The following is a 12,770-nucleotide window of genomic DNA, read 5'->3' as shown; positions in this document are numbered from 1 at the left end:
GTTAACTTTAGCTTGCTCTCATTGGTCTTTCTCCTCCCGCCGAATCCCGTGGTGGCTCCTCCTGGTTGTGATCTTTCGATGGCTGCTCCTTCATCTCGTCTCGCTCCCTCCTTGCTGCTATCACCCTTTGTCCTGAAACATTCCACTCGTGCACGCTCTTGCAACCCCCATTCTGTTGCGCTTCACCAGTCACACTCTCAGCATTTTACAATATCACATTTTCATACATTGGATGCACCAACATCTAATGAACTATGTTAAGCTCAAACTCTTATATTCCTTTAATAGTCAAATGTATGAAATCCTTTAAGTGTAACCGAAGTTTAGACCATGCTAATGACCAGACACTCAGGAGAGGAATGCAGGAAGATTAGATCACAGCTGCACCACAGGAGGTGTGAACGAGACCCCTCTGAAACAATGGACTTCCATGCCAGGATCACAAAAGTGGCTCCGAGCAGTCTAACCTTTGTTCAGTTTTAAATTTACATTATCCTTTACCGTGCACATGTTCTGCTAGTCAGCTGTGCATCCCCTTCTTCGACTGCCAGAGCAGGAGTCCCCCATATATTGACTCCAGGTACTACTTTGCGTTGCCTTATTTGTTTCATTCATAATCTGCATGATTTGCAAAGCAGCAAATCTAAAAACTATCATTGACTGTAAAACATTCTGCAACAAGTTATCGTATTATTTATTTACAGGTATTCACTGGCAACTTTGAAATTACTGTAATTTATTAGAATACAAGAAACCGTTGTAAATTAGATTACACTAAATTGCTGTTTTCTTAAAAACAGTAGGTAATTGTAAATTATATACAGTAGAAACTTGTAAAACATTTACGGTGATATGTTGTAATAGATATTTACAGTAATTCATTTTGAGTTTACAATACCTTGCTGGCAACTTTTTTTGCCTACAATTTACTGTAAATTCTACAGTCAATTTTTTACAATGAACTCAATGGGTTAATTCAATGGTGGCTGCAGAAAAAATACACACAGGAAGATTAAGAGTCAGTCTTGAGCCACAGGATTTAAATAAAGTAAACAAACGCCCAAAGCACCCCTAACCTACCCTTGAGGATACCACGTCCAAATTAGCAGGGGCATGTTTCTTCAGTGTAATGGATGCCAGGTAAGGCTACTGGGCCATCAAGCTCTCCATCAAGATTTCTTCACTTACCTTTTGGATTAATTTCTGCTCAAAATTAGTTTAGCGTAAGGTTGATAAGACTTGTGAAGGTGTAAGGTGTACCGAAAATAGTTAATGATATCCTCATCTATGTCAAGACTAAAGAGGAACATGATGCCAACCTTCGTGCCATGCTGCAACGCCCCAGAGAGCGTTGAGTAAAACTAAATCCTGAAAAGAATACACGTGCCACAGTTGTTAGCTATTTTGGGCACCGAATTACTCAGGATGGAATGAAGCCAGATCCAGCCAAGATTGCAGATGTGTGCGTGTGCATGTGTGTGCGTGCGTGTGCGTGCGAGCGAGAGAGATAGAGAGAGAGAGAGAGAGAGGGAGAATAAAGCAGGAGATTTATCAGCACATTAGTGATGGGCATAACAGTTCTTTTAAGTGAACTGAATCATTAGAATCAGTTCATCAAAAAGATTTGTTCAAAAGAATCGTTCACCGAATCATTCACCACCAGAATCGTTCACTCACCGAGTCCTTCGTGAACGGGAAGTGACGACACGTCGCATTCTTTTTTTTTTCTCTCACCGAGTTGGTGAAAGACAGTACGTTCAGTCAAGACCCGCCCCCACCTGGCGCTGGCCGTGCTGATTGGTCGTTCACGAAGATTTACGAGTGAGTGACGGCTGAGTTCAAAATACCAGAGGAAAGACGTTCGTCTCTAAAGTCTATTCGACTACATTTAACGTTGTTAAATTAGGTTTATTGCACACAAATGAAAACAAGAAATAGTAAAAGTGAGAAATAATGAAAACAATGATGAATGATAAACTAATATTAAGACTAAAATGTAATCAAACGTAAATAACAAGGCTTCCTTAACAATTAGTGCAAAAAAAATATCAAATCAGGATCCAGAAAAGCCACCATATAAAATATAAATTATACATCAACAAACTGAACATTGGACATAATAAATAAAATATATATGAGAAACTATTAGAAAGACTTAAATTAAACCAAAAATAAATAACCAGGCCTCAGTTACATATTATGTACAATGAAAACCCCCAAATAGCTTGAAGAATACTCTAACTTAAAACTAACATGAAAAAAAAAATCAGAAAACAGAACAAGCAAACGCACCAAAATTGTCAATCAAATGACTAATTTCCCTATGACATGTACTCTAGATTTGCATTTAAAAAAACAAGCTGACTAACTTTTGACGAGCTTAGCCGATTTCGTCTCTCTGATAAATTTGCCCCATCTTGCTGAAAATCCTCTCGTAGGGGACAGATGTGGCCACAATGCAGAGTCTCTTTTTCATGACTTGAGTAAGTCTTGGATAGACCACACCTCTACTTTGCCACCAAGAAAGGGGATTTGAAGCTCTCGTTAGAAGCGGCTCCTCCACAAATGCGCGTGTACTGTCTCAGCCTTGTTTGGACAGTCAGCTAAACTCATCTTCTACACCACGACTCCGAAGACGTTACTCTTGAGTCCACAGGTTTAATAGTGCAGAAAAAAGGTGAAACTGTAACAAACAGTATGAAACAACATTACCTTCAAGTCAGAATAAAATAAAGAAGACAAAATTCGTCAATATGACTTACTTTGCATTCGCAAATAAATGAACTAAATGAGCTAACATTACATTAACTGACATAGTAACGAGACATTGTGCTAACGCAACTAGCGAGTGCTAGCATGAATCTTTGCACTTTTATACACCTTGCCGAATTAACATCTTTTAACATAAAAGCGCCAAAGAATTGTACATTGTTAATTACACAAACTTGTACGTACCCACGATGCTACCAAAGGCATAAGACGTATGCGGATTGTGCTCGATTTGATTTCAATATCATCACATTTTTCTCTTGTTGACAATCTGTTACTCTACTTCCTGCTTCCGCGTACGCGACATCCGAGTTGATGACGTCATTTCCGGTTACAAACTACGCTGCTTCATAACGAAACTAAAGTTACGTTGTACAAAAAACATTTAGAAAGATATTTAACGTTACACTTCACAGCAACTTGAATGCAATAACTAGATTTAAATTAACTACAAATTGAAAACAGAACACTCCCCGCCTGGCATGATTCCATGCCACCCACTTGTCCATTGCCTACACATCTGGGGGAACAAGCAACACCAGTTCTGTGACTGGTCTCACAAACAATGTCTCTCCTCCTGGCTTGATCACCTTCACCTCGACCCGGCGAACCCGACCATCTTTGCTTGGAAAAGTCTTTGTTACCAGAACAAGTGGCCATTCGTTCCTCCGTACCAGGGGGTCCTTAAGGAGGACAATGGACTTAGGCTCAATGTTCTTGCGTGGACATTGCCACTTTCTACGTGCTTGCAGGGTTGGAAGAAACTGCTTCCGCCACATGTCCCAGAAGGTGTTGGACAAATGTTGGACATGCCTCCACTGGCGCTTGTAGAGGTCAGCAGGCCCGAATTCTCCTGGGGGAGCTGGGAGAGGCAACCCCTTTTGAGTTAGAAGAGTAGCCGGGGTAAGTATGAATGACTCCTCTGGGTCAGTTGTCAATGGTGAAAGTTTAGTGTAGGCCCGAGGAACGACCAGATTTGTCAATTCTGTTAAAGATGTCCTCCATTTCACGAGGCAACGGTGCATCCCAGTCACCATTCTCTGCAGTGAGTTCTCTCAGAATTGCTTTTCCTTGGATAGTAACTGGAGCTGCAAATCCTAGAGGATCGTAGAGGCTGTTAATGGTGGACAAAACACCTCGACGAGTGTAAGGCTTTACCACATCGGAGACAATGAAGACAAAGCGGTCTGTTTGTAGATTCCAATTGAGTCCAAGGCTTCGTTGCATTGGCATTGTGTCCGTGTTGAAGTCAAGATCTTTTAAGTTGCTTGTGTGGTCCTTTGATGGGAAGGCTTCCATGACCTCTTTGCGGTTTGCTGCAATCTTGTGTAGCCTCAAGTTTGACTTAAGGAGAACATCTTGCCTCTTCTTTAGCAAGTCTATAGCAGCTTCAACTGTAGACAGAGACTTCAATCCATCATCCACGTAGAAGTCTTTCGTCACAAAGCGTTTTACTTCAGGGTCAATATATAACTCATTGCCTTTGACAGATTGGTGTAGACCATGAATGGTCACCGCAGGTGAGGGGCTGTTCCTGAAGACGTGGACCGTCATGCGGTAGTCCACTATATCTTTGCTGAAATCATTGTCACGGAACCATAAGAATCTCAAAAAATTCCTGTCCTCTTTTCTGACCAAAAAAGAATAGAACATCTGTTCTATATCTGCCGTGAATGCAACAGCTTCTTTCCTGAAGCGGATCAAGACACCTAGCAACGTGTTGTTCAAGTCCGGTCCAGTCAAGAGCACATCGTTAAGGGACACGCCATTGAATTGGGCACTAGAATCAAATACAACTCTAATTTTCTTGGGCTTTGTGGGATGGTATACACCGAATATTGGCAAATACCACTGTTCCTCTTTCTCATCGAGAGGGGTTACTAACTCAGCATGGCCGTTTTTGAAAATGTTATCCATAAAACTGAAGAAGTGTTCTCTCATCTCAGGTTTCTTCTCAAGGTTTCGCACAAGAGACATGAGACGTTTTAGTGCCTGGGGTCTGTTGTTGGGAAGCCGTCGGCGTGGGCTCTTAAAGGGTAATGGAGCTACCCAACTGTTGTTGGAATCTTTCTGAAGTCCATCGTTCATTATTTTCATGAATGAAGCGTCCTGATTTGAGGGAGCAACTTGGTTGTCCTCTTTGGTTCGCTGGAACACATTACATCCAAGATGGTCATTATCGTAGGTGCATTCTTCTCCAGAACATGTTGTGAGGTGACTTGTCACTTGAATGGTGTTGTACTTTTCTTTCACACGGAACACATTCGGACATGGGTTAAAGATGGATGGCCGTTGTAGCTCTGTGGTGTTTGTGAATAATGAGCTGATTGTCAATGGTCTGTGGGTGCTGCCAAGGCACACATTGCCTACTACAACCCAACCAAGGTCTAACTTCTGTGCATACGGTTCGTTGTGTGAGCCATTAACTTGTTTGCGTACCTTGTGTACTCTGATGATGTCTCGACCCAAAAGAAGCATGATTTGGGCATTTGGATCCATTTCTGGAATGAGATGAGCCATCGGCTTTAAATGTGTGTGATGAATAGCGACACCTGGAGTTGGAATCTCATCTCTGTTGTTCGGAATGTCGTTACATTCCGTAAGGCTGGGTAGTGGAATTCTGAGTGTTCCATCCAGAGATTCTAATTCATATCCATTTGCCCGCCTCCCTATTACTTCTTTTACTCCCGCACATGTTTTCAGCGTGTATGGGACATTTGGACTTTTGTCAGAAAACACATCAAAGAACTGCGAATGGGTGAGCGACCTATTGCTCTGCTCATCCAAAATTGCATAGACTTTCACCGTCTTCTCTCTGTGACCGGCTGGATACACTTTCACAAGACAAATTTTCGAACAGGATCGGTCTATGAGGTCTCCACCGCAGACTTTGGTGCATTTGGTTGTGATATCCGATTCAGGCAAGGTTTTGATTTCCTCCCCGCCATGCTCTGGAGCAGGGACCTCCACTTCCATCCATGCTGCAGGCTCTGGATGTAGGGCCGTGCAATGTCTCTCACTTTTGCATTCAAAACACTGAAACCGAACTTTGCAGTTTTTGGCGATGTGTGTTGACGAACAGCATCTGAAGCAAAGATTGTTTTCTCTCAAAAACGTCTTGCGATCTTCGATAGGCCGTTCTCTAAACGCACGACATTTGTGCAAAGGGTGTGGTTTCCCATGAATAAGACACATTTTGTCAGGATACTCTGCCTTTGTTGGAGATTCTGTCAAGTCAGAATCCGTATTGGGTTTTATCTCTGTTTTGCAAGCTGAGATTCCCTGATGCTTTTTTGTCTGCCATGTTGCTTTTTCAGCCTTAGTTACATCGTCTGTCTGAGTGAGAAAGCTGAAGCTTGGATCATTAGTAATGCTTGCTTCTTGATGGACGAAATCTACAAATAAACTGAATGGTGGATAATGCACATTCTCTCGTCGTTTATACGATGCACCAACTGAAGCCCACTTCTCTTGTACACGAAAGGGAAGCTTCTGCGCTATTGGGTTAACTCCTCTTGCTGTGTCGAGAAAGGACAGACCGGGTAGGACTCCTTCATCCTTAGCTGAGAGTAGTTCCATTAGAAGATCGCTTAACTTTGTTAACATGGCGTATTCCCGATTCCCTATCTTTGGAAAGGCGTCAATGCGTTTGAAGAGAGCATCTTCAATTGCTTCCGTTGAACCATAAATTCGTTCGAGTCTTGTCCATAACATGTCTAGGCCTGCTTCTGGATTATTGACATGAATTGCTCTTATTTGTTCAGCATGCTCCTTTGATTCCTCACCAAGCCACTTTAAAAGAAGATCGATTTCCTCACTTGCTGTTAAATTTAAGCAACTGGTTGCAGAGTGAAATGAGCGTTTCCAGGCTCTGTAATTCTGTGGCTTGTCATTAAACTGAAGTAAGCCGCTAGACACCAATTCACGACGTGCAAGATATCTCACAAATTCATTTGCATTGGAGTTGTTGTGATTGGAATTAGGAGACAAGGGATAGAATAGGGACGATGCACGATTTTGGTCAAACTTCACTTGTCGGGGCTCACGAAGGCATTCATCCTTACAAGGTTGAACATGTTGGGAAATATTGTACGGCGTTAATGAAACATCCTCTCCATTTGGCTGGTGTTTTGTTTCCAAAGCTTTGGTTTGTTCAGCAACATACTACTGAGTGCGTTGCGTGGCTGTTAAGGGAGTAGAATCTAACACAAGCATATGACTGCGTTGTTCGCTCATGGTTTCAACGGCAGCTTCCAGGGCTTCTGCTTCCGCAACGGCTGCTGCAGTTTCTTTCTTGTATTCAAGCATTTGCATAGATGCTTCCAATTTAGCTTTTTCTAGTTTCAGGTTCATTTCCTCCTCAGCATAGTAAAGGCGTGCCTTCGCAGCTTCTGCTTTTGCTCTCGCTTTAGCTGCTGCAGAGGATGTTGATGAATAGAAATAAATAGAAATAGAAATCCCTTTATTGTCATTGTACTCAAGTGTGCAACGAGATTAGAGGGCTCCCCTCTCCAGTGCAATACAACAATAATACAGACAAATATATAAATTAGATAAATAAAGAAGACAGTGCAATGGAATTCAGTACTGAATAGGGCATATAGAAACACATGACAATGCTGTTTTGCAAGGTTAGGGTGGTCTCGTGTGTGTGTGAGAGTTCAGTATGGAGATGGCTCTCGGAAAGAAACTGTTTCTCAGTCTATTGGTCCTTGATTTGATGCATCTGTAGCGCCTGCCAGAGGGCAACAGGTCGAACAAGTGTGAGTTTGGGTGGGTATTGTCATTGACGATGTTGAGAGCCCTTCTGAGGCACCGGGCGGTGTAGATGTCCGACAGTGAGGGGAGAGGGCAGCCAATAATCCTTTGCGCTGTTTTGACTGTCCTCTGGAGCCTCACTCTGTCCGCCTCAGTGCAGCCGCTGTACCAGGTGGAGACACAGTACGTCAGCAGGCTCTCAATGGACGAGTGGTAGAAGGCCAGCAGCAGCTCCCTGTCCAGGTTGAATTTCCTGAGGACTCTCAGGAAGTGCACTTGTTGGCGGACCTTCTTTACCACTGCTGTGGTGTTGTGACTCCAAGAAAGGTCATCGGAGATCTGTACTCCCAGGAACTTGAACGTGTGGACCCTCTCCACACACACGCCTTCGATGCAGAGGGGGGGCGGCAGCGTCTTGTTCCTCCTGAAGTCGACGACAATCTCCTTTGTTTTAGCAGTGTTAAGGTGCAGTCTGTTGTCCTTGCACCAAGTTGTCAGTCTCTTTACCTCCTCTCTGTAGGCTGTCTCGTCACCTTCCGAGATCAGACCGACCACTGTCGTGTCGTCAGCAAACTTGACGATGGTGTTGTTGCCGTGGGCCGGGCTGCAGTCGTAGGTGTAGAGGGCGTACAGGAGAGGGCTCAGCACGCATCCTTGGGGGGAACCGGTGCTCAGCATGAGGGTGGAGGACGTGTAGGGGCCGAGCAACACAGTCTGGGGTCTGTTGGTCAGAAAGTCCTTAATCCAGATGCGTGTGAGGGCAGGGAGGCCGAGAGTGTCCAGTTTGGCGACGAGGATGTCTGGGATGATCGTGTTGAATGCCGAGCTGTAGTCCACAAAGAGCATCCTTGCATAGCTCTGCTGTCGTTCCAGGTGGCCCAGCACAACATGCAGAGCAGTGTCGATGGCGTCCTCAGTGGATCTGTTAGCCCGGTATGCAAACTGGTAGGGGTCCAGAGCGGGAGGAAGGCAGTCCCTGATGTGCTGGAGAACCAGCCTCTCGAAGCACTTCATAATGACTGGTGTGAGAGCAACAGGACGGTAGTCATTCAGGTGGACGGCTGGTGACTTTTTGGGGACAGGAATAATGGTGGAAGTTTTCAAGCAGGAGGGGATGACTGCCTGAGCCAGGGAGCGGTTGAAGATCCTGCAGAAAACATGTGACAGTTGGTGGGCACATGCTCTGAGGACCTTGCCTGGTATTCCGTCGGGTCCAGTAGCTTTCCTGGGGTTGACCGCCAGGAGCGCGCGCCTCACATCGTGTTCCTCTACGATGAGTGGGGGGGAGATGGAGCTTGAAGTGCGGGGGTGTGACGGTTGGGGCGAGTCAAAGCGAGCGAAGAAGCAGTTAAGCTCCTCTGCCAGCGATGCACTCGGGTCTACAGAGGTCGTGCTGCTGCCACGGAAGTTGGTGATGCTCCGTAGACCCTGCCACACCTCCCGTGGTCTGTTACTGGCAAGGTGGGCCTCCAGCCTCCCCTTGTAGGTTGCCTTGGCTAGCTTGATGCCTTTGCTCAGGTCAGCACGAGCCACCCTGTACTGGGCTTTGTCGCCTGACCTGAAGGCAGCGTCACGGGCCTTGAGGAGAGAGCGAACCCTGCTGGACATCCAGGGCTTCGCATTTGGGAAGGTCCGTATAGTCTTATGTTGGGACACAGTTTCCATGCAGAACTTGATGTAGTCCAGTACACAATGCGTGTAGACATCAAGGTCCTGATGATCAAAGAGGTCCCAGTTTGTGTCATGAAAGCAGTCCTGTAATTCACTCATGGCGTCGTCACGCCAGGTTTTCACAGTCTTTGTGGTAGGCCTGAATCTGCGCCTGAGAGGGGTGTACGCAGGTGCGAGCTGCAAGGACAGGTGGTCTGACTGGCCGAGAGGGGCGAGTGGGAGGGCTCTGTATGCGTGCTTGATGTTCGAGTACACATGGTTGAGAGTGTTGTCTCCCCTCGTTGGGCACTTGACATGCTGGTGAAACTCTGGGAGTACAGTCTTTAAATTGGCCTTATTAAAGTCTCCCGCTACTACGTGAACGCCATCAGGGTGGGCCCGCTGATGTTTATTGATGACGCACGCGAGTAGCGAGAGCGCCGTGCTAGTGCTAGCGTCGGGAGGGATGTAAACAGCTGTGACAATCACTACCGTTAGCTCCCTCGGGAGAAAATAAGGCCGGCATTTAACGGAAATGAACTCGATGTCGGGGGAAGAGTGCTTCTCGACGATCGTGCTATCGCCGCACCAGTTCTCATGCACGTAAACACAGAGCCCCCCGCCCCTCCTCTTACCGGTGTCCCTCGTCCGATCCGCGCGATGTAGCGAGCGCCCGGCCAGCTGGATGCTAGCGTCGGGGACGTCTGCGTGCAGCCAGGTTTCCGTGACGACGATCACACTGCTATCGCGCACATAGCGGTTTCCCAGGATTTGTAATCCCAGGTCGTCGATTTTGTGGACCACGGATCTGGCGTTGGTGAGGTGCAGACTCGGTAGTGGCTGCCTATGGGGCTGCCGTCGCAGCCGTTGCAAGACACCGGACCTGCAGCCTCGCTTCTGCTTCCTCTCTCTGCGTCGCCTGCGCCGCCTCCCGGCCCCGATGACAAGCCACGGTGAGCCGGGCAGCCTCGCCAGTTCGTTCGGAATTTTGCGATCATAGCAAAATTCCTCTGTGATGGTTATTTCGCATCGATATCCAATGTTCACGATGTCCTGGCGGGTATATCGATGTTGTGCCTCAGTTGATGCCAATAAGAGCAAGCAAACACTAATAAAACTAGAGTGCACAGACGAAGCATGTGAATGTGTCTTTGACATGGCTACTTGTCCTTATTTTCTCCTTCTGACTTCAGGCGGTTCGTAGGATACGGATTTGTTAACCTCCTTATTGATGTGATGATTTGTTCCGACCAGCATGTCCACGTTATCTTGCCCGAGAGGAAGCCGTGGTTTCACTGTACTGTCTCAGCCTTGTTTGGACAGTCAGCTAAACTCATCTTCTACACCACGACTCCGAAGACGTTACTCTTGAGTCCACAGGTTTAATAGTGCAGAAAAAAGGTGAAACTGTAACAAACAGTATGAAACAACATTACCTTCAAGTCAGAATAAAATAAAGAAGACAAAATTCGTCAATATGACTTACTTTGCATTCGCAAATAAATGAACTAAATGAGCTAACATTACATTAACTGACATAGTAACGAGACATTGTGCTAACGCAACTAGCGAGTGCTAGCATGAATCTTTGCACTTTTATACACCTTGCCGAATTAACATCTTTTAACATAAAAGCGCCAAAGAATTGTACATTGTTAATTACACAAACTTGTACGTACCCACGATGCTACCAAAGGCATAAGATGTATGCGGATTGTGCTCGATTTGATTTCAATATCATCACATTTTTCTCTTGTTGACAATCTGTTACTCTACTTCATGCTTCCGCGTACGCGACATCCGAGTTGGTGACGTCATTTCCGGTTACGAACTACGCTGCTTCATAACGAAACTTACGTTGTACAAAAAACATTTAGAAAGATATTTAACGTTACACTTCACAGCAACTTGAATGCAATAACTAGATTTAAATTAACTACAAATTGAAAACAGAACAGCGCGTACCTCAAGCAATTAATCCGTCAATGGATTTCGACAGGTGCTCACAAGCCCTGAGACCTGCTGGTCAAAATCTTGCCAAATTTTGCTGTCCTGACTGGAACTTGGTGGCTGTGCTGTGGCTCCTGCTTCTCCTTCAGCCTGTTGGTTGGGGATATTTATCTTAGCAGCAGCATTGCTAAGAAGTTGGTAGGTCCTATGTGCATCCTCATCCCTGCCAAAGGCCTTCCTTTTGAACCGTGGGTCCAGTGCTGCTGCTTCGGAGTGCAAAATATGTGCCTCAATTTTGTGAAACTTGTTTGACATTTGTTTAGAAATTGTGTCCACCATGAGTTTCACAGGATCAGTGAGGTTTGCAGCTCTTTGTATGTTTTGTGATTATTTTCTGTAACCCTCTTGCCAGAAGAATCACCTTTGACGCAGTAACATATCTGAAACAAAGACAAACAAGGTTTAAACCTGATAACAACAACAATGCAGTCATGCGTATAGACTACGCTTTGCGCTCGATTTGCTCCCGGCACGGAAATAAGGCCAGAAGCCTGCAAGAAGCACTGCAATAATAAAATCATATACATACCTCTCACCTCTTATTTCTCTGGTGACTTCTTTGAAGGCCTCCAAAATGTCACTGGCCTACTTTATTTCCTCCCATTCTTCTGGTGTTGATGTAGATAATTTTGGATTTGTGAGTGCTAAAGTTGTGATTACTGTGTCTTTGTTCAAAAGGGTACTCCAGATCATGTAAAATGTTGAATTCCATCTAGTGGGGCAGTCTTGCTTCTGGCCTCTGGCAAGCCTAACTGTTTTTGGGTGACTCGCAGTTTTTGAGCGACAACTCAGCTTTTGTGCAGGTAGTCAACAATTGCCTTCACTTTTTCCACATTTTTTTTAATTGCAGCCATGCCACTGTTTACTATTATATAAAGTGTGTGGGCAAAGCAGAAAAGGTGGGGCCAACCTGTGTTCTGAATTTCCTTCACCACGTTGGCAGCATTTTCAGGCACATAACTTGTCTGCGAGGTCCCACTTCCTTGCAATTCTTACGAGCTGCTCCGACAACTGGTCTGCTGTGTGTCTCTCCTTCATTTCAAAGCCTTCCAGCAGAAGGGAGATCATCTTGTAATCATCATAAATGGCACGTCACTGACATAAATGATGTAGTTGTCCTCGATGTCCAGCAGTCCGTGGTCAAACACACAGCCTCGGCTCTTTTCACCCCTTCCTTAATTTTTTCAAGGGTTCTCCTGTGCAAATCAGGGATGATTGTATAGGACAGAGTTTTCTGGCTAGGTAAAACATAGTTTGGGTTAAGTTCCTTGGTGAACTAGCTGAATCCAGGGTCATCCACTATGGAGTATGGTTGAAAATCCTGTGCCATCATTTCACCAAGTTTTTCCTCCAAGGCCTTTTGTGTGAGTGGGTCAATTGGTCTTGAAAAAAAAATGGGTGAGTCTGGACTGTGTTCCTCTACCTCTACTGGCTGAAGCAGTGAAGGTTGAACTGACTGGTGCAGTGGTGGTACTGGTGTCACTGGCCTGAACTGTGCTGGCTGGGACAGTGCCGGTCCTGGGTTCGGTAAGGACAAGGTATTACCTCTTGCAGTTGAACAGTTGGGTGCTTGTTTCTTAAGT

This window comes from Idiotropiscis lumnitzeri, chromosome 11 (genome assembly GCF_059441095.1).
Source record: "Idiotropiscis lumnitzeri isolate Australia: NSW breed Sydney's pygmy pipehorse chromosome 11, RoL_Ilum_1.0, whole genome shotgun sequence".
NCBI lineage: Eukaryota > Metazoa > Chordata > Actinopteri > Syngnathiformes > Syngnathidae > Idiotropiscis > Idiotropiscis lumnitzeri.
The sequence above is the reverse complement of the archived record's forward strand: the minus strand, read 5'-3'. Positions refer to the sequence as shown.